This window comes from Xenopus laevis, chromosome 2S (assembly GCF_017654675.1).
Source record: "Xenopus laevis strain J_2021 chromosome 2S, Xenopus_laevis_v10.1, whole genome shotgun sequence".
NCBI lineage: Eukaryota > Metazoa > Chordata > Amphibia > Anura > Pipidae > Xenopus > Xenopus laevis.
Genome location: NC_054374.1, coordinates 167203424 through 167228200, shown reverse-complemented (window position 1 = coordinate 167228200; position 24777 = coordinate 167203424). Strand labels below are relative to the sequence as shown.

General features: G+C 40.8%; 1 protein-coding gene across 1 annotated transcript in view; it reads left to right on the top strand.

Moving 5' to 3' along the window:
- The window catches only part of LOC108710079 (cGMP-dependent 3',5'-cyclic phosphodiesterase), a 313782-nt gene that overhangs the window by 49062 nt on the left and 239943 nt on the right, over positions 1 to 24777 (top strand). The window lies entirely within an intron of this gene.

Below are 24777 nucleotides of genomic sequence, written 5' to 3'. Positions count from 1 at the left end.
CCCCCTTCTCACTCTGGGCTCAGATTACAGCAGGGAGGAGGGAGGAACAAACTGAGCATGCTCAAGCCCTAGCCCTGGAGGTTTAAGCAGAAAACAGTTAGTCTGATACAGAAGCCCATGAGTACACAATAGAAGGAAAGAAATGTGCTGTTTCTTTTGTCAGAGGACTCAGAGCAACATTACTTTGAGGCTTTACTGGTGTATTTATATAGACCTTTCTGATAAAGCTTACATAATTGTAATCTTTCCTTCTTCTTTAACACAAACTTTGTATAGCACATATTCTTCCGTCTCTGCCATGTACATTCTACTAAATACATTCTTCCAATTTTCCCATGACAAATCGAATAAATAGATTGTTCTATTTCCACCACATGTATCATTTCACCTTGCACTGATGGATGTATTATTCCACCTTTCTAATAAATACAGTAATAAATGTTTTATGCCGCCAACCAATAAATGTATCATTGCACCTTCCCAACAAACTATTTTTCTAGCAACACTTGATGGGAAGTTTGTATGTGTGTACAAGTAAAATAAATATACGTTGTGTCTCCGTGTGACAGGACTAATTAATCATAGACACATATCTACACATGTTATAGCAAAGCCTCCCGCACCACCAGGGCCAAACCCCGAGCTGGAAACACAAAGCGAGAGATGCAACGGAAATGAATAAATAGAAGTAGATGTATCTCTCTGTATTCGTTTATGTTCTGCACAAATGGCTCCTAGGAACATTGTTTCCAAGTCAGTCAGGTCTGGTGCCATCAGCGCCCAAATATGATCTATGGACTAATTACTGGAAAAGCTTCAGTGCAGGTCTGACCTCTAATAATTGTGCCCCACGAGGAAACCTTGGTCAGAGAACCAACTAATCAACCCCCTCTTCTTTCATTCATGGTCTGTCTGCAGTTCTTTCATGTTTCACTTTCCTCTATATTTCATCCCCTCCCCCCTTTATCATCAGAATCATATTTTTTTTCCTTTCTGCCCTTTTTTTTTGCTAAAGATTTGGCCTTACTCTTCCCTTCTAAATTTCTGAGCTCAGCTCCACTTGACTCTTTACTAATTCTAACTGCACTTTTCTTCTCCTCCCTCCTTCTGTCTTGCATCCCGCTTCTTTTTTCTCTTCTTTTTCCTTTTCTCCCCCAACTGTTTGTCCTTACTCTCCCCCATCCTCCCTCTTCACTCCCCTTCTATATTTCTCCTCTCCCCCATTTGTCTCTCTACTCCCTAACCCCCTTTCCCTTCTCTCCTTCTGTCTCTCACCCCCTCTCCTTTCCTTTTATCCCCCAACTGTTTGGCCTTACTCTCCCCCATCCTCCGTCTTCTCTCCCCTTCTATATTTCTCCTCTCCCCCATTTGTCTCTCTACTCCCGACCCCCTTTCCCTTCTCTCCTTCTGTCTCTCATCCCCTCTCCTTTCCTTTTCTCTCCCAACTATTTGGCCTTACTCTCCCCCATCCTCCCCCATCTCTCCCCTTCTATATTTCTCCTCTCCCCCATTTGTCTCTCTACTCCCGACCCCCTTTCCCTTCTCTCCTTCTGTCTCTCATCCCCTCTCCTTTCCTTTTCTCTCCCAACTGTTTGGCCTTACTCTCCCCCATCCTCCCTCTTCTCTCCCCTTCTATATTTCTCCTCTCCCCCTTTTGTCTCTCTACTCCCTAACCCCCTTTCCCTTCTCTCCTGCTTGGCTCTAACCTATTATTTCCCCATGGCCTTTATTTTCACCTTAGATTTCAAACGTTCCAACAGGAACTCACAGAACTTTGAGGCTGGTATGGAGCACAGAATCAACAAGGCAATTACAAAGGTAATCACAATGCACAGACATACAATCTAGAGGGAAACAGTAATTCTGTTTGAACTACATGATTTGCCCAGAGCTGTGTTTGATTGAAAGCTCCTCAGGGGAGAGGCTGCAAAGGCTGGAGGTCTAGTTAACTAAGGAAAGGGTTAAGTCGTGGCCCAACATATGGTGAAGTTCAAACAGTTTCTATTGAAGATCAGAGCCAGACAAAAATAGCTTTGTTGATAGAACCCTGTGGGGGGTTCCCGTAAATGCCAGCGGGGGATCCTAGAACAAGAACCAGCCCCTTCTCTTTCTCCCTCGTACAAATTGTGTTTCTTTCTTTGGTCTCACCCAGTTACTGACACTACAGAAATAGATTATCCGGAGCCGCAGTGACTTCAGCAAGGACATCAAATCTCTCATCTCTCTCTAAAATAAAGACATATTCCTACTTTTATCTGTCAGTCAGGAGCTCTGCTGCGGTTTTATCATACAAAGCCATCAGGCTAACGTGTCCTTGGCCACCAAAATTCTTCATCTATTTCTCTATGGAAGAAATGATTCATTTAAATAACACAATCAGCTCCCACTCAGGGCCTTGGAGTTGCACAACGACAGCCGCTCCCTAGAACTTAATGTTTGTAGGGTCCTTGGAAACTCTGTGTTTTAATGGTAAGCGCATGGGGCTGTGGCACAAAGTACAATGGGGCACGAAATGAGTCATTGGCGGCTGTTGTTAATGGACTTTACTATGATATTCCAGAGAAAAGCAGAAATTGTCAATTATAAGCAAATTTCTGGCACAATACTGGCTGGAACAAGATTGGCTGTTTGTTTGAAAGAAACGGCCATGAAATATTAAGTGTTTTATACAAAAGGAAAATGATTTACTGAAGGTCCTGCTCCCATTCACATAAACAGATAAATGCAGAGAAATGAGGATCCCTGGATGGAATATACTTAATATTACGGGATATAAATCCTACATATATATACAAACTATTGTACCTGTAATATTTCAGTGTCATATTTAATGTGACACCAGTCATTCATACTTTTAGCATTTACTCCTACATTTTATATTTTAAGAAGTATTGGATGGAACACACCAGTCAGGACCATGTTTCCCTGGGGGTGAAGATTGGGAGTGCTAGGTTGTCCTGTGGAGTATCATTTAAAGGCGAGGTGGGTGAGAATGAGCCTGAGAAATATCCCATATTAGAAAATTGGGGCCCATACATGGAGAATTATCTAAATGCACATTAGAACCTACATTCAGGTTCTCTAGGAGAACATGAAGATCATTGGGAAGTAGCCTACAGATTCACAGACAGGAATATATAAGTTAGTACCCTAAGTGGATGACCCACCAGCTTAAGAAATCAAGTGCATAGACTGAAGGTAGTGTTCATCCCTATGGTCCCAGATAGAGGTGGTCTGTAAAGGTCTCTGAGCTCTGAACCTGAGTGTGAGGTGAAGAGCTGCCTGTAGAGGTGACCTTGTACAACATGGGGTGTAGGCACAACCCCTTGCAAACTAGAAGGTTCATCATTTAGTTTGAGGGTCTGCAGTAAACCATAAAGGTGCAATTTAGCATCCAGAGCAATGTAGTCGTTCCCCCCTAGTAATTGTGCAGTTGTACAAATGACCTGTTATCTGGCACAGGATCTGTTATTGGGAATTACCAGTTCTGTGAGACGCCTCTCCTTCTCCTGTTCTCAATGATTCCCATTGTCCCCGCTCACTGCGCTCCCTGTAATTTCCTGAATTGCCGCCACTCGGTGCACATTTGCATCTCGAAATTGTGCCGTCATCTAAATGCAAATCACGCTCTGCACAATTTGTTTGTTTCCCACTTCAGTCCTGTGGGTTGTAACATTGAATTGCAGCACATTCCACTTTCCTATGGAGATACTTGTGTGCGGTTAAAAAGTACATTTATGGAAATTTCAGTTGGACTGAAAAAATGTAAAATCGACTGTCCATGGTGTCTGGGGTTTGCCCCCCGGCCGGTATTTCATTGGCCTAGATGGTAAAATATCAGCCAAGGCCGGGATTGCAAATTTACTGGTAATGTAAATAATGGTAAATTTGTAACTAGTAACTTGTAACTAGTTCTCTGGCCCCAGCTCACTGATGATCCACTTTTAATTCACCCCTGACCACCTCCAATTCCTCAGTTAGCATGTTGTAGGCAGTGACATCACAACTACACCCCAACTGTCGTACCCCTGATGTCATTGACCCACCCCCTCATGGAAACTCCCCAGAACCCCAGGTTATATACATGACAAAAGGTGACAACCCTAATGGTGCCGTGCATTCAACTTGCCATGATTCTACATGGCCAACCTAAGAAGAGGGCGGTTGTGTCAGTGAGGTCAGTTTCTGGAAGTCCAATCAAGAGGAACATTTTAGGGCAGCAGATTGGCTATTTACCTGGGTCTGATAAAAAGAAAAGCTTTCAGAACATGGAGACCTTCTCAGTAGTAGTAGGCCAACCAATAGCTGATCAGACCTTCACAGTGCTGGGCTAACCTATAGCAAATCAGACCGTTAGAACTTTGACCATTGTGTTGTGATCGATCTGAGGCTTGCACTCTTTTGTCTGTCCATGACCCCTTGTCTGCCCTTCCAGTCACATAAGAGAAGGGTGAGTTGAGTGAGGGAACATGAGTGAGTTGACTATACTGGGTTGGGTTAATTACATGTTGATAATTAGGGTCAGATTGTATCAACTTTTTGTTTACTTATTCATGACTATTTCACAGGGCTAGACCAACCTCTAGCCACTAAGAGCATCAGCACTTCACATGACTAGGCCTACAGCACTCTCTACCCCCCAAATTAATGGAAGATAAAATCATAATATTTTTTATTGTATTATAATGATACAATGGGAGTATAATATAATGAGAGTATAACCATTGTATTCCCACCATGAGGAATGAATGGATATTGGGAAGTTGTATCAGGAGTCAGAAGCAGCAGTGCAGAGAAAGGGACAGACACAATGACAGTTACACAGAACTATAAACCCAGTGAGAATGAGGAATGAATGGATATTGGGAAGTTGTATCAGGAGTCAGAGGCAGCAGTGCAGAGAAAGGGACAGAGACAATGACAGTTACACAGAACTATAAACCCAGTGAGAATGAGGAATGAATGGATATTGGGAAGTTGTATCAGGAGTCAGAAGCAGCAGTGCAGAGAAGAGAAAGGGACAGACACAATGACAGTTACACAGAACTATAAACCCAGTGAGAATGAGGAATGAATGGATATTGGGAAGTTGTATCAGGAGTCAGAAGCAGCAGTGCAGAGAAAGGGACAGACACAATGACAGTTACACAGAACTATAAACCCAGTGAGAATGAGGAATGAATGGATATTGGGAAGTTGTATCAGGAGTCAGAAGCAGCAGTGCAGAGAAAGGGACAGACACAATGACAGTTACACAGAACTATAAACCCAGTGAGAATGAGGAATGAATGGATATTGGGAAGTTGTATCAGGAGTCAGAAGCAGCAGTGCAGAGAAGAGAAAGGGACAGACACAATGACAGTTACACAGAACTATAAACCCAGTGAGAATGAGGAATGAATGGATATTGGGAAGTTGTATCAGGAGTCAGAAGCAGCAGTGCAGAGAAAGGGACAGACACAATGACAGTTACACAGAACTATAAACCCAGTGAGAATGAGGAATGAATGGATATTGGGAAGTTGTATCAGGAGTCAGAAGCAGCAGTGCAGAGAAAGGGACAGACACAATGACAGTTACACAGAACTATAAACCCAGTGAGAATGAGGAATGAATGGATATTGGGAAGTTGTATCAGGAGTCAGAGGCAGCAGTGCAGAGAAAGGGACAGACACAATGACAGTTACACAGAACTACAAACCCAGTGAGAATGAGGAATGAATGGATATTGGGAAGTTGTATCAGGAGTCAGAGGCAGCAGTGCAGAGAAAGGGACAGACACAATGACAGTTACACAGAACTATAAACCCAGTGAGAATGAGGAATGAATGGATATTGGGAAGTTGTATCAGGAGTCAGAAGCAGCAGTGCAGAGAAGAGAAAGGGACAGACACAATGACAGTTACACAGAACTATAAACCCAGTGAGAATGAGGAATGAATGGATATTGGGAAGTTGTATCAGGAGTCAGAGGCAGCAGTGCAGAGAAAGGGACAGACACAATGACAGTTACACAGAACTATAAACCCAGTGAGAATGAGGAATGAATGGATATTGGGAAGTTGTATCAGGAGTCAGAAGCAGCAGTGCAGAGAAAGGGACAGACACAATGACAGTTACACAGAACTATAAACCAGTGAGAATGAGGAATGAATGGATATTGGGAAGTTGTATCAGGAGTCAGAGGCAGCAGTGCAGAGAAGAGAAAGGGACAGACACAATGACAGTTACACAGAACTATAAACCCAGTGAGAATGAGGAATGAATGGATATTGGGAAGTTGTATCAGGAGTCAGAAGCAGCAGTGCAGAGAAAGGGACAGACACAATGACAGTTACACAGAACTATAAACCCAGTGAGAATGAGGAATGAATGGATATTGGGAAGTTGTATCAGGAGTCAGGGGCAGCAGTGCAGAGAAGAGAAAGGGACAGACACAATGACAGTTACACAGAACTATAAACCCAGTGAGAATGAGGAATGAATGGATATTGGGAAGTTGTATCAGGAGTCAGAAGCAGCAGTGCAGAGAAGAGAAAGGGACAGACACAATGACAGTTACACAGAACTATAAACCCAGTGAGAATGAGGAATGAATGGATATTGGGAAGTTGTATCAGGAGTCAGAGGCAGCAGTGCAGAGAAAGGGACAGACACAATGACAGTTACACAGAACTATAAACCCAGTGAGAATGAGGAATGAATGGATATTGGGAAGTTGTATCAGGAGTCAGAAGCAGCAGTGCAGAGAAGAGAAAGGGACAGACACAATGACAGTTACACAGAACTATAAACCCAGTGAGAATGAGGAATGAATGGATATTGGGAAGTTGTATCAGGAGTCAGAGGCAGCAGTGCAGAAAATGAGGAATGAATGGATATTGGGAAGTTCAGTTTCATGTTTTCCTTCAACAGTTTTTGGGTAGAGTTCCCCTTTAATAAGAATTTAGGAGATTTGTGCAATGTAACCCCATAATGATCTGTTATTTAATATTAAGTTAAAAGGAACCTATGTGTGACGTTTGGGGGATTAAAGTAAAAGTGGATTTGTGGTGAGACAAATATAGAGAAATCCTGGAACTCTGCGGATATTGCTGCTCAGACAGCCGTGATCCTTTTATAATTAAACTGACTCCCCAGTGCCAGCAGATCTCTATTATTAGAGTCCTAAGCACCCGCCTGGCACAAAACTAAAATACTGAACGGGGGATCATTACGGCTCATGGTATTCTGCCAATAGAACCTGCAAGGTCTCCCCCCATTTAGATATTTCGGGGGGCAGGAGAAATCAAGCTTTGCATTTGTCTAGAGTTTTGGCTCTCTAATTAATATCTAGTGGGGCTCATAGTGTTAAGTCACTGGCGGATATTGACATTTTTTTTTCGTCATGAAAGAGATTAAAGGCCTATCAGATCCCACCAGAGGATTAGGTTGATATGGAGACATTTCAGGTGCATTAAAGGTTTTAGTATTAAAGGTTTTAATTAATATTGAATTTCACCAATTAACCCCTTCTCGTATGCCCAATGGATTACATATTGCTGAATATTTAGTCTGGGAGGGGTAGCAGCCAATGAGAAGCCACCGATTGAAATAGAAATAATGTGATGATGTCGTCAAAGGGGTGGTTCACCTTTAATTCAATTTTATTTTATTATAGAATGGCCATTTCTGAGCAATTTTATTTGTTTTCTTTATAGTTTTTTAATGGTTTTCTTTTATTCTTTAAAATGGGGGTCACTGACCCCAACTAAAAAAAACAAAATCATTGTAAGGCTACAAATGTATTGTTATTGCTACTTTTTCTTACTCATCTTTCTATTCAGGCCTCTCCTATTCCTATTCCAGTCTTTTATTCAAATAACTGTGTGGTTGCTAGGGCAATTTGGACCCTAGCAACCAGATGGCTGAACTAGCTGGAGAGCTGCTGAATTAAAAGCTAAATAACTTAAAAACCCACAAATAATAAAAAATGAAAAACAATTGCAAATTGTCTCAGAATATCCCTCTCTACATCATCTGACATAACTGAAAGGTGAACAACCCCTTAAATGTATTTTGGGAACTGCTAAGAATTATATTTGCTTTCAGCGTTTACCTTCCATTTAAAGGAGAAGGAAAGGCTAAAAGTAATTAAGCTTTATCAGAAAGGTCTATATAAATACACCAGTAACCCCTCAAAGTAATGCTGCTCTGAGTCCTCTGTCAAACAGCACATTTCTTTCCTTCTATTGTGTACTCATGGGCTTCTGTATCAGACTAACTGTTTTCATCTTAAACCTCCAGGGCTAGGGCTTGAGCATGCTCAGTTTGCTTCTCTCTCCCTCCTGTAATCTGAGCCCAGAGCTATGAGTGAGCAGGGAGAGACTCAGGCAGGAAGTGATGTCACACCACCAAGCTAATATGGCAGCTGCTATCCTAAACAAACAGAGAGCTTCTAGAGCTATTTATTAAGGTATGGGAAAACATTCTGCAGAATAAATATAGTGTTCTAGCTTGCACTATTGCAGCTAATCTATTGGCAATAAACTGTCACTGTAGCTTTCCTTCTCCTTTAAATAGCTAGTCCGGTAACCTACAGTATTAGAGAAAAAATATTTTTATTTGATTACCAGTCGGTAATAATAAAAACTCGTCAGCAGTGCCTGTATCAGAGCTTTATAGGCCACCCAATGTGATACACAAGGGAACAATACAACAGACGCTTTCCCTTTGTCGAGAGAATGGGATAAAGAGACATAGTGTGCGCTGCAGACGATTCTAATGCAAGTTTTCTGTTTTCTGTGGAAGTCTGATACCTGCCTGGAGCGACACTGAGCTGACACGGGAATTGAACCGGCTCCTGAGCACTCAGACAACATGTTGTATCAAAGTCACTGCCAGGAGGCAGCAACAACTGCGGAAACCCCTGGAACCAATAGTCAGACATGTCTGCAATGTCACAACTGAACAGGCCCACGAGAACTCTCAGCTCTTCCAAGTTCTTCATATTTAAATCTTAAAGGGAAACTGTCGTGGGATTTTCGTGTATTTGCTTCAGAAACTCGAATATAGTTGAGCAGTGTATAAACAAGCTGTTGTGTAGCCATGGGGGCAGCCATTCAAGCACAGGATACACAGTAGATAACAGATAAGTACTACTATACTTTATATAAACAAGCTGCTGTGTAACCATGGGGGCAGCCATTCAAGCACAGGATACACAGTAGATAACAGATAAGTACTACTATAGTTTATATAAACAAGCTGTTGTGTAGCCATGGGGGCAGCCATTCAAGCACAGGATACATAGTAGATAACAGATAAGTACTACTATAGTTTATATAAACAAGCTGCTGTGTAGCCATGGGGGCAGCCATTCAAGCACAGGATACACAGTAGATAACAGATAAGTACTACTATAGTTTATATAAACAAGCTGCTGTGTAGCCATGGGGGCAGCCATTCAAGCACAGGACACACAGTAGATAACACATAAGTACTACTATAGTTTATATAAACAAGCTGCTGTGTAGCCATGGGGGCAGCCATTCAAGCACAGGATACACAATAGATAACAGATAAGTACTACTATAGTTTATATAAACAAGCTGCTGTGTAGCCATGGGGGCAGCCATTCAAGCACAGGATACACAGTAGATAACACATAAGTACTACTATAGTTTATATAAACAAGCTGCTGTGTAGCCATGGGGGCAGCCATTCAAGCACAGGATACACAGTAGATAACAGATAAGTACTACTATAGTTTATATAAACAAGCTGCTGTGTAGCCATGGGGGCAGCCATTCAAGCACAGGATACACAGTAGTTAACAGATAAGTACTACTATAGTTTATATAAACAAGCTGCTGTGTAGCCATGGGGGCAGCCATTCAAGCACAGGATACACAGTAGATAACAGATAAGTACTACTATAGTTTATATAAACAAGCTGCTGTGTAGCCATGGGGGCAGCCATTCAAGCACAGGACACACAGTAGATAACACATAAGTACTACTATAGTTTATATAAACAAGCTGCTGTGTAGCCATGGGGGCAGCCATTCAAGCACAGGACACACAGTAGATAACAGATAAATATTACTAGGAGTTAAATCACAAGAGAAGCCCATCTGTGTTCTCCCACCTTCTCTCCAATCTCTACATCTTCTTGACTGTGCAAATAGTGAGGGTAATTACTTTCTCTCCAGGCTCAGTATAAAGTGTTTTACTCTGGATCGACAGGGAATTTTTCTGACATCTATAGAGTGTCGCCGGCCGGCCCTTCACTCGGAGCAACTGCTGATTTATTGTCCTCAGAGATTTAAATAGAAATCTGCAGAACTAGAGCCAATCGGAAATGACACCTCTGATAAATGTGTAGTGACCCGAGATAATTGGTTAAAAATTTCTTTCCATCTATTAAGTTTAACAGCAATTCCAGGTGAGCAATGATCAAACCCACTGGATTATAAATCAATGGCACAAATACATTCATAGTTTGTGTAATAATTGACGATTTATTAGTGACATTCCCTAATTCTATTTTTCTCCCTGCTGCAAATAAATCACTCCTGTAGTCTAAGACTGATCATGTGATTATTACAATAAGTGATTTCGCATAATTTGTTTCACTTAATTTCAGCAACAATTTTTTTTCACAAACAATTTTTTTAAATTTTAAAATGTAATTTTTTCAAATTTCCCCTTGCATATGTCCGAACAGTAGCGTAGAAAGCCACTTGGCTTAAGTTCTAAACTGGTACAGTCTCACATTCATTAATTCAAGTCTCAGAAGTGAGGACTGAGCCCCTATTGAACATGCTAAGCTTGTACATGACCCCCTAACTGACCTTCAGGCCCCCTTAGCTCATAACAAGGTTACAGATATATAGAAACATTGGGGTGTCACCCTGCTATAGTTCCAGGGGTACCCAGGGTACAAATAAACACTCACCCCAAATCTCCCCCTAACTGACCTTCAGACTGGGCCCCCTTAGCTCATAACAAGGTTACAGATATATAGAAACATTGGGGTGTCACCCTGCTATAGTTCCAGGGGTACCCAGGGTACAAATAAACTCTCACCCCAAATCTCCCCCTAACTGACCTTCAGACTGGGCCCCCTTAGCTCATAACAAGGTTACAGATATATAGAAACATTGGGGTGTCACCCTGCTATAGTTCCAGGGGTACCCAGGGTACAAATAAACACTCACCCCAAATCTCCCCCTAACTGACCTTCAGACTGGGCCCCCTTAGCTCATAACAAGGTTACAGATATATAGAAACATTGGGGTGTCACCCTGCTATAGTTCCAGGGGTACCCAGGGTACAAATAAACTCTCACCCCAAATCTCCCCCTAACTGACCTTCAGACTGGGCCCCCTTAGCTCATAACAAGGTTACAGATATATAGAAACATTGGGGTGTCACCCTGCTATAGTTCCAGGGGTACCCAGGGTACAAATAAACACTCACCCCAAATCTCCCCCTAACTGACCTTCAGACTGGGCCCCCTTAGCTCATAACAAGGTTACAGATATATAGAAACATTGGGGTAACAGTCACCCTGCTATAGTTCCAGGGGTACCCAGGGTACAAATAAACACTCACCCCAAATCTCCCCCTAACTGACCTTCAGACTGGGCCCCCTTAGCTCATAACAAGGTTACAGATATATAGAAACATTGGGGTGTCACCCTGCTATAGTTTCAGGGGTACCCAGGGTACAAATAAGCACTCACCCCAAATCTCCCCCTAACTGGCCTTCAGGCTGGGCCCCTAGAAGTTGAGGCCTTCAGTCTGGACACTGCGCTAGAGGAATATTTTCAGTGTGGAGCAGATACAAAACATTCCAGTACAGAGATGTTGCTATTGGGATAATGTTCCAATAAGCAGCTTACAAAGAGCAGGAGAAACGGATGAATTGAATATTTAAATGGTCTTTAGAGAAAGATCTAAGAGGATTTTATCTCTAGTAACAAATCTCTCCTACTGACTGACACTGTATAAAACACTAACAGATGAAAGTTCATTAATGGACAGGGGCAAGAACTGTGTAAAGAACCAATGTCTTTGCTCTCAGACGCCGGTGGGCACATCAGTTGGTGTTCCCACGGGCACCCCTCACCCACATTACAATCACAAGCTGAAGGCAGGGGTGAAGTACGGGGTATCATAGATGCAATATTAATGGCACCCCCTAGCTGCCAGTATTTTGTGCTACAGTAGTATCAGCAACTCCCCAATATCCATTCATTCCTCACTCTCTATGTTTTTATTTGTAAATGTAATTGTTACTGGAAGCTGGACTGTGTTGTAACTACTACTCCAGCCAAGACTCAGTTTTGCCCCAGGACTTGGCTGTTTCTTCACAAATGTGTAAACAATTGGCTTCTGCTACATCGTTTCAATAGTCAGAACCAGCACCAAGAATAGAAAGTGACAGCAAGGGACACATTCTGCTTTCCGTAGCAATTAAAGGGCACCTGCGAGCCGGCAGTTTTACTTGGGGGTATTTTTGAACAACAAGTGCCCTTTAAGTTTCCAAATAACTCTAAAACCATTGACATTTTTTGATGATCATCTTTGGAAAGTTTTCACAGAGAGACACCCCAACTAGTAATATAGCTGCAAATGGTAAAAGACTAATGGTATTATTATAGGTGGGATTTCTCAAAATTAGTTTTTATTTTTTGTGCAAAAAATAAATAAAATTGATACTTATGATAAAATACTAAAGTATTACATACCTAGTCTTGGTACAGGCAAGCAATTTCAGATTCATCCACTAGGCAGCGCTCTAACCTTGTCACAGTCTACACAATGGATTTAGTAACTCTTTCTGCTTTGAGGTCAAAATATCTACCAGTAGCTAACGAACCATTTCTTCTTCTGAGCCACCAGCCCTCCAGCCTTTCATGGCCCCTAGCCTTTCTCTTCACCTACAAATATTATTATTTTTTAAAAACACTCACTTAAAGGGGATGTAAAGGCAAACACATAAAATCCCATTTATACTTTCTAAATCTATTGCCATTATACTTTAATTAAAAAATGTCTACCTTTTTTATAATAAGTCTGACTGCATGCACTGAAATTCCCCCTTTGTTTTACTTGCTCTGACTGTTGAGGATAGGAAACTTCACATGGTCCCTAACTGCTCTGCAGGGAAATGGTCATAATTTCAACCAGCAGGGGGAGCCCCGCATCTTACTTCCTAGAACTGGAGCAGCTTTGTTTGTTTCCCTGCAAAGCAGCCGCCGACCGTGTAGAGATTTGTATCCACAGACCCTGTGTCTTTATACTCTGATTATTAATCAGTCTTGCTGTATCGGCTTCTGGCAGATATTATTTGACTTGTGCTGTTTTGATCATTTATGACGACCCCTAAGCAGCCCAGATCACACTGAGCATGTGCACAGTCTTGGTCTTGCAAAGATGTTTAACAAAGTTACAAGATGGTGACCCCCTGTGGCCAACTTTGAAAGCATAAATCATTTGTTTGATTAGGCTTGTGGTGCAGTAAGTTCATGTTTATGTTTAGTATACAAAATACAGCATTTCTAGCCTTATTCTATTTTAGACTTTAGTTCCCCTTTAAACATTTCCTGGGACCTCTGTTTTATCATATTGTCTGTCCAATAAGCATTTCCCAAACATTTAATTTTATGAATGTTTCATTATTGACATTATTTAAATGGGATCTTCCTCGTCTTATTCCCTGTGTCATTCCACTTACTTACTTACTACACATGACTCCATTTATGGACTTATTTGTTTTGGGTTCTTTGTATCTGGGGGCCCATTTACTTAGTTCGAGTGAAGGAATAGAATAAAAAAAACTTCGAATTTCGAACGTTTTTTTTGGCTACTTCGACCATCGAATGGGCTACTTCGACCTTCGACTACGACTTCGAATCGAACAATTCAAACTATAAATCGTTCGACTATTCAAACATTCGACTGTCGAAGTACTGTTTCTTTAAAAAAAACTTCGACCCCCTAGTTCGCCACCTAAAACCTACCGAAGTCAATGTTAGCCTATGGGGAAGGTCCCCATAGGCTTTCTAAGCTTTTTTGAGTCGAAGAAAAATCGTTCGATCGATGGATTAAAATCCTTTGAATCGATTTTTCGTTTGATCGAACGAATTGCGGTAAATCCTTCGACTTCGATATTCAAAGTCGATGGATTTCAATTCGGCAGTCGAATATCGAGGGTTAATTAACCCTCGATATTCAACCATAAGTAAATTTGCCCCCTGGTGTCAATTTCATGTCAATAGCCCCATTCAATACTTATTTTCCCAGCTATACAGTATATATATATTTATATCTTTTTGGATAGGATTTCCTTTTATTATCCTCTTTCAGGTGGATTATTCCATATCTCTATATATATATCTTTATGGGAAGAATCTCACTTATCCTTCATAAAGCCATGCTGATTGCTGCTCATAATGTCATTCACTAGGACAACATTTTGAATGTGATCCCTTAACAAGCCTTCAAATAATTTGCCCACCACAGATGTCAGACTTACTGGCCTATAATTGCCAGGCTGAGATCGTAATGTATTTTTTAAAACATGCAATTGTGCATGTTGTGCCCCTCAGTATCATGCATTGCTTTGTATTATTCCCCAATGATTTCACATAAAAAAGAGCAGATTGTATAGAAGAATGGCTATTATTTGTGGCAATAACTTGCAGCCAGTTTGGAGCAATTTTACAATATTCCTTGTTTCTATGGATTTGCCACATATTTACAGTCTTTTTCAGGCTGAAAACTCACTTTTCCATGAAACGCTGAAATTGCCGAAGATGAGGGAGGCCCGAGCTATTTATTATTTCAGAAGCGAATGGAACAGTGTATTGGATTTTTGTTTGTCTGTCTGTGGATCAGCGTAATTGGAGGCTGCAATAAAGTATCACATTTAAACAAAAGAATTGAAGTTATTTTCCACCAACAAATACAACAAATGCAGTCGATACCCCGGTCACGTCCTGCTTGGAAAGCGTCTCGGTCTGTTGCGGTGATGAATGTCGCCATTTTCTATGGGGCCAGTTCATGTCAAAGTTCCTGGTGTGACATAAACACTAAATTGCAGACCCAGATGATGTCATAAGGTGACATGAAAACATTACAGCCCTAGATCCAGAAAACGGCTGTGCCTGTTGTGTATTTATCTGGTCGGTAACGTGTGGGAATGTAGAAGACATGGGTTCATAAATGATAAAAATCAGTTTCAAGGTCATCAAAGGCATCTTCATGTTTTTCATAAAGGTGGTGTTTCACCTTTAAGATAATAGTTAACATGTTATAGAATGCCCTGTTCCTACCATCTTTGTAATTGGTCTATATTATTTATTTATTTATTTATTTAAAATCCGTTTTTTTTATTATTATTTGCTTTCCTCTTCTGCCTCTTTCTAGCTTTCAGATAGAGGGGTCACTGACCCCAGCTGACAAAAACGAATGCTCTCTACGGCTACAATTTTATTGTTACTGGAACTTTTAATGACTAATCTTTCTATACAGTCCTGTACTTATTCGTATTCCACTCTCTTATTCAAATAAATCTCTTCTTCCTTATTTCTATACTCCTTTGGGTAGATTCTTGCATACTGATATTGATTCTTCCGTACTTATATAATCCTTTGGATGGGTTCTTATTTATTTATAATACACAAAAGCTATGAATATCCTGTAAATTATATCCTTATAAACGGTGAGTTCTGATGTCATCAGTTATAAACGGTGAGTTCTGATGTCATTTCTGTCACATGACTCACTGAAACTTGTGTATTATAATTAATAAAGTACCCCCAGTTGTAAAATATAAGGATATTAGAAGTTACCTTGGAGTTCCATGACTTGTATAAAAACACTCGGCCTTCGGCCTCGTACTTTTATATGGTCATGAAACTCCTCGGTAACTTATAATATCCTTATATTTTACAATAGGGGGTACTTTATTCACTATATATCTTCCTTGGGGTACTTTCTTCCTTGCTAATTTCTCCTTTAGCATCCCTGCCTGGTTGCTAGGGTAAAAAAAACACCATAGCAACAAGATAGCTGATGAACTACCATACTGGAGAGCTGCCAAGCAAAAAGTTAAACAACAGAACAACCATAAAAAATAAATAAATTAAAAAATGACCAATATCATTGTCTACACAATATTCTAAAAGTTAATTAAAAGATGAACAACCCATTTAACAGACAGTGGGGGACATGCCTATGGCAGCACACATGTTAATGGGTTGGTTCATCTTAAAGGAGAACTAAACCCAACGCTGTGATAAGTCCCCGCTGGTCCCCCTTCCTGCCTAAGTGTTACCCCAGAATTGTGTCCCCTGTAGTATTACTGACCGTACATGCAGCGTGAGAGCAGCGTAGTTCACGGCGCCATCTTCCGGCACTTCGGTAATAGTTTCGGTTTAGTTCTCCTTTAAAGTTAACGTTTAATATGTTATAGAATATTAAATTCTAAGCATCTTTTAAATTGGTGTTCATTATATATTTTTTTTATAGTTTTTGAATTATTTGCCTTCTTCTTCTGACTCTTTCCAGATTTCAAATGGGGGTCAATGACCCCATCTAAAAAAACAAATGCTGTGTAAGGCTACAAATGTATTGTTATTGCTACTTTTTATTCCTCATCTTTCATCATCATCATATCCCAGTCTCTTATTCAAATCAGTGCATGGTTGCTAGGGGAATTTGGACCCTAGCAACCAGATGGTTGGAATTGCCAACTGAAGAGCTGCTGCATAAAAAGCTAAATTAGTCAAAAACCATAAATAATAAAAACAAATTGTCTCAGAATATCCCTCTCTACACCATACTAACAGTTAATTTAAAGGTGAACAACCCCTTTAATATACCGCTGCTGTAGGTACATATGTAAATAATTCATTGCCCCCTAAAACTGACACATATTCACTACTTGATTGAGTTGACAAATAAGCCTCGTGGTTTAAAGGATAAGTAAACCTTTAAAATAAGTGAATGTAAAATTGATGAAGGGCTAGAAGACATTTGCAATGTACATTCATTATTTATTTTGTTTTTATTTTAACATATGTACTGTTAATATAAATGAATTTTGTCCCCGAGCAGGCAGCACACAATTCCAGCTGTTCATGGCAGTTTATTTGGCTAAATTGTGCCGCAGTGCGTTTGCCAGGGCCGGGAAGAACATTTCATTGCAGAATATGTTATTTCAGTTAAATTGTTCTCCGACATGAAATACTAAATTGCTCTGCTGACAAATATAGCTGCAGTGTAACAGGGCTCCGGCACTCGCTGTATGTGTGAGAAATAAAAGCCTTTCTGACTCAGAACTTGGATTTATAACGGAATTTAGAAAGGAAAAATAATTTGTGTCTTACAACTACAGCTTCAGGGCAGGGTTAATAATGGATACGGCACAATCTTGATCTTCGTTTAAAAAAACATTCATTTTAGTTAAAGCCAAGTCAGAACTCCTCGACCTTTGATGTATCTGCCCCTTAGTAAGAAAATTGTATGAATTTCACTTATGACTTGATGATGATGATGATGATGTACCACCACGTGTTGTTATTGGAAGCCACATAAAAGTTCCTGGCAATAGATAAATTTAAGGGCCCCAACATATACAGAGGTTGTTCTATTTTACCAATAGATGTTGAAATGGCTCATTAATTAGGGTCTCATGGGCCCCGTATACCTCCTGGGCTTCCCTGCAGCTGCAGGGTCTGCTTCCCCTGTAGTTAAGCCCTTGGTGCCTGGTGCTTACTCAATGCTTGGACTCAGTGTTGGACTAGCCCAGCGGGAGTTTTCCTGGTATGCCAGTGGTCCAGGCCGACCATGAGCCCAACGTGTCAGTGGCCCCTCATGCTGCTAAACCTTTGGCCTATTTCATGACCATTCCTTATTTCTATGAGAACAAAAAGGCTAAATAGATGGAATAATAGATTATAGTATGTGAACAGCAGAACAGAGGTTGAATGAGGAGAGGAATAATAGTAGTGCTGAGAGTGGGCCCCTGGTTTAAGATTTTTGGGTGGGCCCCTGGTGTCCCAGTCCGACACTGCTTGGGCTTCTCTTTACTACCCATATGGAAAGAGTTGAGGGCACTAATGTACATCCAGAGCTAATCTTGACTCAATGTAGTCCAACTGAGATGGCAGTTGAGGAGTCACTGAAGAAGTGCGTCAGCACGAAATGCGTCTGAAAAGGTTGGACTTGGGGGCTCACCAGGCTGCAAAGCAAAGGCCCTCTTTGCAGTCCCTGGGGGTCCCCTCCCAACCTTAAAACTGTCAGCGCCAGTGCACACTCTTATACAAAGAAATTTAAGCTTCCTTGCACTGGAAACGGGACTAAATAACACTCCTTAAATGGCGACCATTTTGAATGTGAACTCTTACAATTTTATCTTAAATAAAACACAAGGACAAAACAAGATACACTGGTGTATAATGAGGAGAAGGGAATTCATTTAAAGCAGAGCAGGTAAGGATAATTGCTCATCAAATCCAATATATAATATATGCATAATGTGGGTATTGTTAACACGCATACAATGTTCAAGCTTGTCAGACTGTGATGCGTCTCTGTAGGTCCATATTGAGGTCTGACATCTGAGTATTTACAGGAGCAGAACTGAGTCATTTGCACTTGGGCCCATCTGTACCACAAAGAAAGTCTCTCCCCATCCGTCTGTCTTTGGGGGAAATATCGGATAATATTCAAAATATCTCACCTTATATTAATAAATGAGAGTCTTGTGGTTATCACTAGGGTACGCGGTGTTTTCACAAATGTTTCTATAATGAGTGTTTTCTCTTAGAAAATGTAATTACATTCTACAGCCATCAATACCCAAGCGCAGAAAATCACTCAAAGTACCGAACTCCAGGCTGGATGTGGAATACGTGATTTATTCCAAGAATTACAAAACCTGCTTGTTTCATGTGTAACAAAGGGGAAATTGTTCATATATTATTTGTGTGTGTATTAATCTGTGAATTAATCCTTAAACTTTCAGAAGCTATTATCCCAGCATACAGGACTGCTGCTTCCAACGGGGATCAGATGAAATCTGTGCAGCCACTGGGACAGAATGTTCTGTTATACAGATAGCTAGAATCTCAGCTGCCATAAAGCAGGACAGGACTGCTGCTTACAATGGGGATCAGATAGGATCTGTGCAGCCACTGGGACAGAATGTTCTGTTATACAGATAGCTAGAATCTCAGCTGCCATAAAGCAGGACAGGACTGCTGCTTACAATGGGGATCAGATAGGATCTGTGCAGCCACTGGGACAGAATGTTCTGTTATACAGATAGCTAGAATCTCAGCTGCCATAAAGCAGGACAGGACTGCTGCTTACAATGGGGATCAGATAGGATCTGTGCAGCCACTGGGACAGAATGTTCTGTTATACAGATAGCTAGAATCTCAGCTGCCATAAAGCAGGACAGGACTGCTGCTTACAATGGGGATCAGATAGGATCTGTGCAGCCACTGGGACAGAATGTTCTGATATACAGATAGCTAGAATCTCAGCTGCCATAAAGCAGGACAGGACTGCTGCTTACAATGGGGATCAGATAGGATCTGTGCAGCCACTGGGACAGAATGTTCTGATATACAGATAGCTAGAATCTCAGCTGCCATAAAGCAGGAAAGGACTGCTGCTTACAATGGGGATCAGATAGGATCTGTGCAGCCACTGGGACAGAATGTTCTGATATACAGATAGCTAGAATCTCAGCTGCCATAAAGCAGGACAGGACTGCTGCTTACAATGGGGATCAGATAGGATCTGTGCAGCCACTGGGACAGAATGTTCTGTTATACAGATAGCTAGAATCTCAGCTGCCATAAAGCAGGACAGAACTGCTGCTTACAATGGGGATCAGATAGGATCTGTAAAACTATGACAGAATACTTGGGATTTTATTGTATTTAATTGGAAAAGGAATAACCATACTAAACAGATGTGGGAGCCATTTGACCCTTGGGTTAAGAATCCTTGTTCCAAGCAGAGAGCGTGAGTTCAGCACAAGACACACTCACACTGTGTTGGTGAACCTAGAATTTTTCATCTAATGCCACATTCCCATCTGCATCCAGGCGCAATTCCTTGGAAAGTTTCCCACATGATTAAAGTAAGTTGAGGTCTGACAGACACTGTGAGACTCTCGCTCAGTGAGACATCAGTGGTCTCTGCCGAGCATCGGAGTAACTGGGAACACTCTGTTCAGTCCAACACAATGGCCACCTTAGCAATTTACAGATCATTTTATGAATTTGCTTTAGTATGAAATGGGAATGACACTGTAATTATAGTGTGTGTGTAACAGAGATTGTTCATCAGACCCAGTGGAGCCATCAAACCAAAATCCAATCAAACTAGTCTCCATCAAAATAGGGTCACTTTCAGCAGAAGCCAATGAAATGATCACAATGTTACCAGTGTAGCTTTTGTAGTATGGAAGGAATCCTGAGTCGAAGAAATCAAACCTTGGGCAGAACTTGTGCCTTCAATGTTTTATCAATATTGTTCAGCAAATGAAAGGGCATCTACTGTATATATGTGTACTCTAAACATAAAAAATAAACCTAGAGGACAATATACAAAATGTAGTAATATACTTTATTTTTCCACTGAATATAGTAAAGAATTTAATCAAGTAAAATCCATTATGTACAAATATTTGCCTGTTTTATATGGCGATCATAAATTAAAAACAATTCTAGATAATACAGAAATCAAATGTGTTTCCAATAGGGCCCCAACGTTGGCCAATAGTCTGTCATTGGGTCTTTGTATCACAGACAGACAGTGAAATACAAAAAGTAGAGATGCACCCAATCCACTATTTTGAATTCGGCCGAACACCAGAATCGTTTGTGAACATTCAGCGAATACTCAACCGAATTTGCATATGCAAATTAAGGATGGGAAGGGGACAATTATTTACTTATTTGTTTAGTGACAAAAGTCACGCAATTTCTCTACCCGCCCCTAATTTGCATATGCAAATTAGGATTTGGTTCTGCCGGGCAGAAGGATTTGCCCGGATCCGAATCCTGCTGAACCTTGGCCAAATCCCAAACTGAATCCTGGATTCGGTGCATCCCTAAAAAAATCATGATGGGTAATACATGGCTAAATCCTTTACGGCGATTAATAGTCGTTAGCAAATCACCCGAAGGGCTCTTACTGACGAGCGTTTGAAGCTGCGCTCCCCTGCGTTCCGTTTTTCTGCGTTCAGCCGCAGGGGAGCGCAGGAATAGACGCATTCAATTTTTTCCAATGGGGCTGTACTCACACAGGCGCGCGTAGGCGCCGAACGCAAGAAAAATGCAGCATGTTGCGTCTCAACCTGCGCTCGGTGCCTACATGCGCCTGTGTGAGTACAGCCCCATTGGAAAAAGCTAAATGCGTCTATTCCTGCGCTCCCCTGCGGCTGAACGCAGAAAAACAGAACGCAGGGGAGCGGAGCTTCAACCGCTCGTCAGTAAGAGCCCTTCGGGCGATTTGCTAACGACTATTAATCGCCGTAAAGGATTTTTGGATTTTTAAACTAAGGACCAGAAGCCCTGAAGGTCTTAATAAATGATAAGCTATAAACTGTTTTGTTTAAATTTGATAACAATATGAAAACTTAAAATAAATATGCTTCAGACTTAAAATGACTTACCATCTAATATTCTTGAAATATAGGTATTGAATTATAATAGTATATAATACCCAAAAGCCATGAATATCTTGTAAATTATATCCTTATAAACGGTGACTAGTGATGTCATCAACTAAAAACAGTGAGTAGTGATTTCATCAGTTATAAATGGTGAGTAGTGATGTCATTTTTGTCACATTTCTCAATAAAACATGTGTATTATAATAATAATAATTGTTGGAAAATATTAAGATATTAGAAGTAACTTCAGGGTTCCATGACCTCTAACTTATAATGATTTATAATATCCTTATATTTTACAATAGGGGGTACTTTATTCACTATATAACTGTTTTCCATTCTCTCTTTCCCTTTAATAATTTTTCTAGGGGGAGTGTTTGAGTACAAGTGTTTTGATTGGACAGAGATTGTCATGTGAATTTTATCATTGTGTTTTTAAATGATTTTGAATTGGACATTTAGCCTTTGATTAAGGACTAGTTGAGTTCAAAATGCGTCAGGGAGTGATGCGTCTACATGTTCAACTTTTGTAATAGTCAACAATAAAGGAGAAATGTTTTTAATGGAGGTGCGGTCTACATCTTTCTGATCCTTCAATGCTATAAGGCATATATATATATATATATATATATATATATATATATATATATATATATATATATATATATAATGCTATAAGGCATTGCATGATTGGGTACCACCTTGCACACTGTGGGTGCACAAAATACTGCCAACATACTGAGGCTAACAGATGGACAAGGTCCAACCAAGAGCAGCCTTCTCCCAGATATATAGGTGCCAATGGGCTAATGGCCTTCCACAACCCCCGCCAGCTAAATATTACATTGGAGGCCACCAGGGCTGGATTTGAGATATGGGTGCCCCTAGGCCAGAGCGCCTGCTTGATCCCTGCTGCTGCTTCCTCCTTAAACGGGTTGTTCATCTTAGAGTTGACTCTTAGGGGTAAATTCACTAACCTCCGGAAATTCGCCAGCGACGGCTTCGCTCACATCGCAACACTTCGCCAGGCGTAGATTCGCCAGGACAACGCAAATCCACTAAAATCCAAAGTTGCGTCCAGGGCGCCGAACTCTGGAAAAGTTGCACTAGCGTTACTGCGCCAAGTGAAGCGAAGTTGCGCTAGCATTGGCTAATTTGCATACCGTGGGAATTTAAAGTTGAATGGACGTATATGTTGCAGCCCAGGGAACCTTAATAAAATAAAGTTGTTATATTGCCCTACACACGAGCCCAGTATATAGATTATGTGCCATATGTTAGGAAATGTAGGGGGAGCCTGGGTACCTTTTGCCGCCTATCACCCTGAAAAAACTAAAAGACGCCAGCATATTTTGGGACTTAGAAAATTTTTCAACTAAAATATGAAGAAGTCCTATACACTCCATTGCACTTCGCCTGGTCTGAGGTGGTGAAGGCAAGTCTGGCAGAACAGGTAACCTTCAGTAAAATGTGCATCTTAGTAAATTTGCGAAGTAACGCTCTTTCGCCAGAGAGAAACTTCGCCTGGTGTAAGAGTGCAAAGTAGCGCTAGCGTCTATCTCCTTCGCTAGCGAAGTTACGCCAGCACCCGTTAGTAAATCTGCGAAGTACCGAAATGACATCATGCTGGTAAATTTTCACTAGTCATTTCAGCCTTTAGTGAATTTGCCCCTTAGTATGATGTAGAGAGTGATATTGATATTCTAAGACTATTTGCAATTGGTCTTTGTTTTTTATTATTTGTGGTTTTTGAATTATTTAGCTTTTTATTCAGCAGCTCTCCAGTTTGTACAGAGGCCTATTCTTAGACAATTTTGCAATTAGATTTCATTTTTTTTATTATTATTAGTGAGTTATTTAGCTTTTTATTCATCAGCTCTCCAGTTTGCAATTTCAGCCCTCTGGTTGCTAGGGTCCAAATGACCCTAGCAATCATGCATTGATTTGAATAAGAGACTGGAATAGGAATTAGGGGAGGGTCTGAAATATAAATACTATTTAAGTATTTAAAATAACAATAAATGTTCAGCTTTATAGAGCATTTGTTTTTTTAGGTGGGGTCGATGACCCCCATTTGAAGGTTAGAAAGAATCAAGAGAAAATGGCAAATCATTTGAAAACTATAACACATAAATAATAAAAAACAAGTGTTATTGGAGAAGTAACAGGCTGCTTGTGCAAGCATCCAATCACAAAGAGGCTACATGGTCATAGGAGTCCATGCACCCAGATAGTGGTCTTGAAGCCAACACAAAAAGACTGAAAGAGGTCTTACAGAAAGTGGGCACAGGGGTACAATGCCCTTACTGCTTATGCAACTTCCTGGGTTGAACCTCAAGCCATGCCTTTTCCTATTGTTACTTCCAAAAATGATCAAGATTCCCAGATCTGCAAATAAACTCTGCTTGCATGGAACCACTTAAGGTGGCCATACACGGGCCGATAAAAGCTGACGACAGACCGTGACGGCAGCTTATTGGCCCGTGTATGGGGCCCCCCCGACGGGCTTCCCCGATCGAGATCTGGCCGAAAGTCGGCCAGATCTCGATAGGATGGGACAAAAAATCCTGTCGGATCGTGGCCGCATCTATTCGTTGATGCGGTCCCGCGATCCGACCACCCATTACTATTTGTTAGGATCCCACGATCGGATCAGCCCGATATTGCCCACCTCAATGTGGGTATATCGGGGAGAGATCCGCTCGTTTGGCAACATTGCCAAACGAGCGGATCCCTCAGTGTATGGGCACCTTTAGTTGTTTGAACATCATTAGAGGGTTATTAGTAGAAAACACCAACTTTCCCAGACGTTCCTCTCGTGTGAATTCTGCTGGGAAACAGATAAATAATTCCATAAAACTTAAAGGGAAACTGTTTATGTAAATAAAACAAACGTTTTTTTATCGTTTTTACGTTGTTTCAGGATTTTCAAGGTTTAATATATATATCATTTCGTTTTATATATAGTTTTATATTTTATAGTATGTATTAAAAAATAATCACTGGAGATTATATAAACCAAACAAAAAACAAGCAACAGGTATAACCCAAACGGCCACTGAGAGTGGGTCTGTCATGTGCTGCAT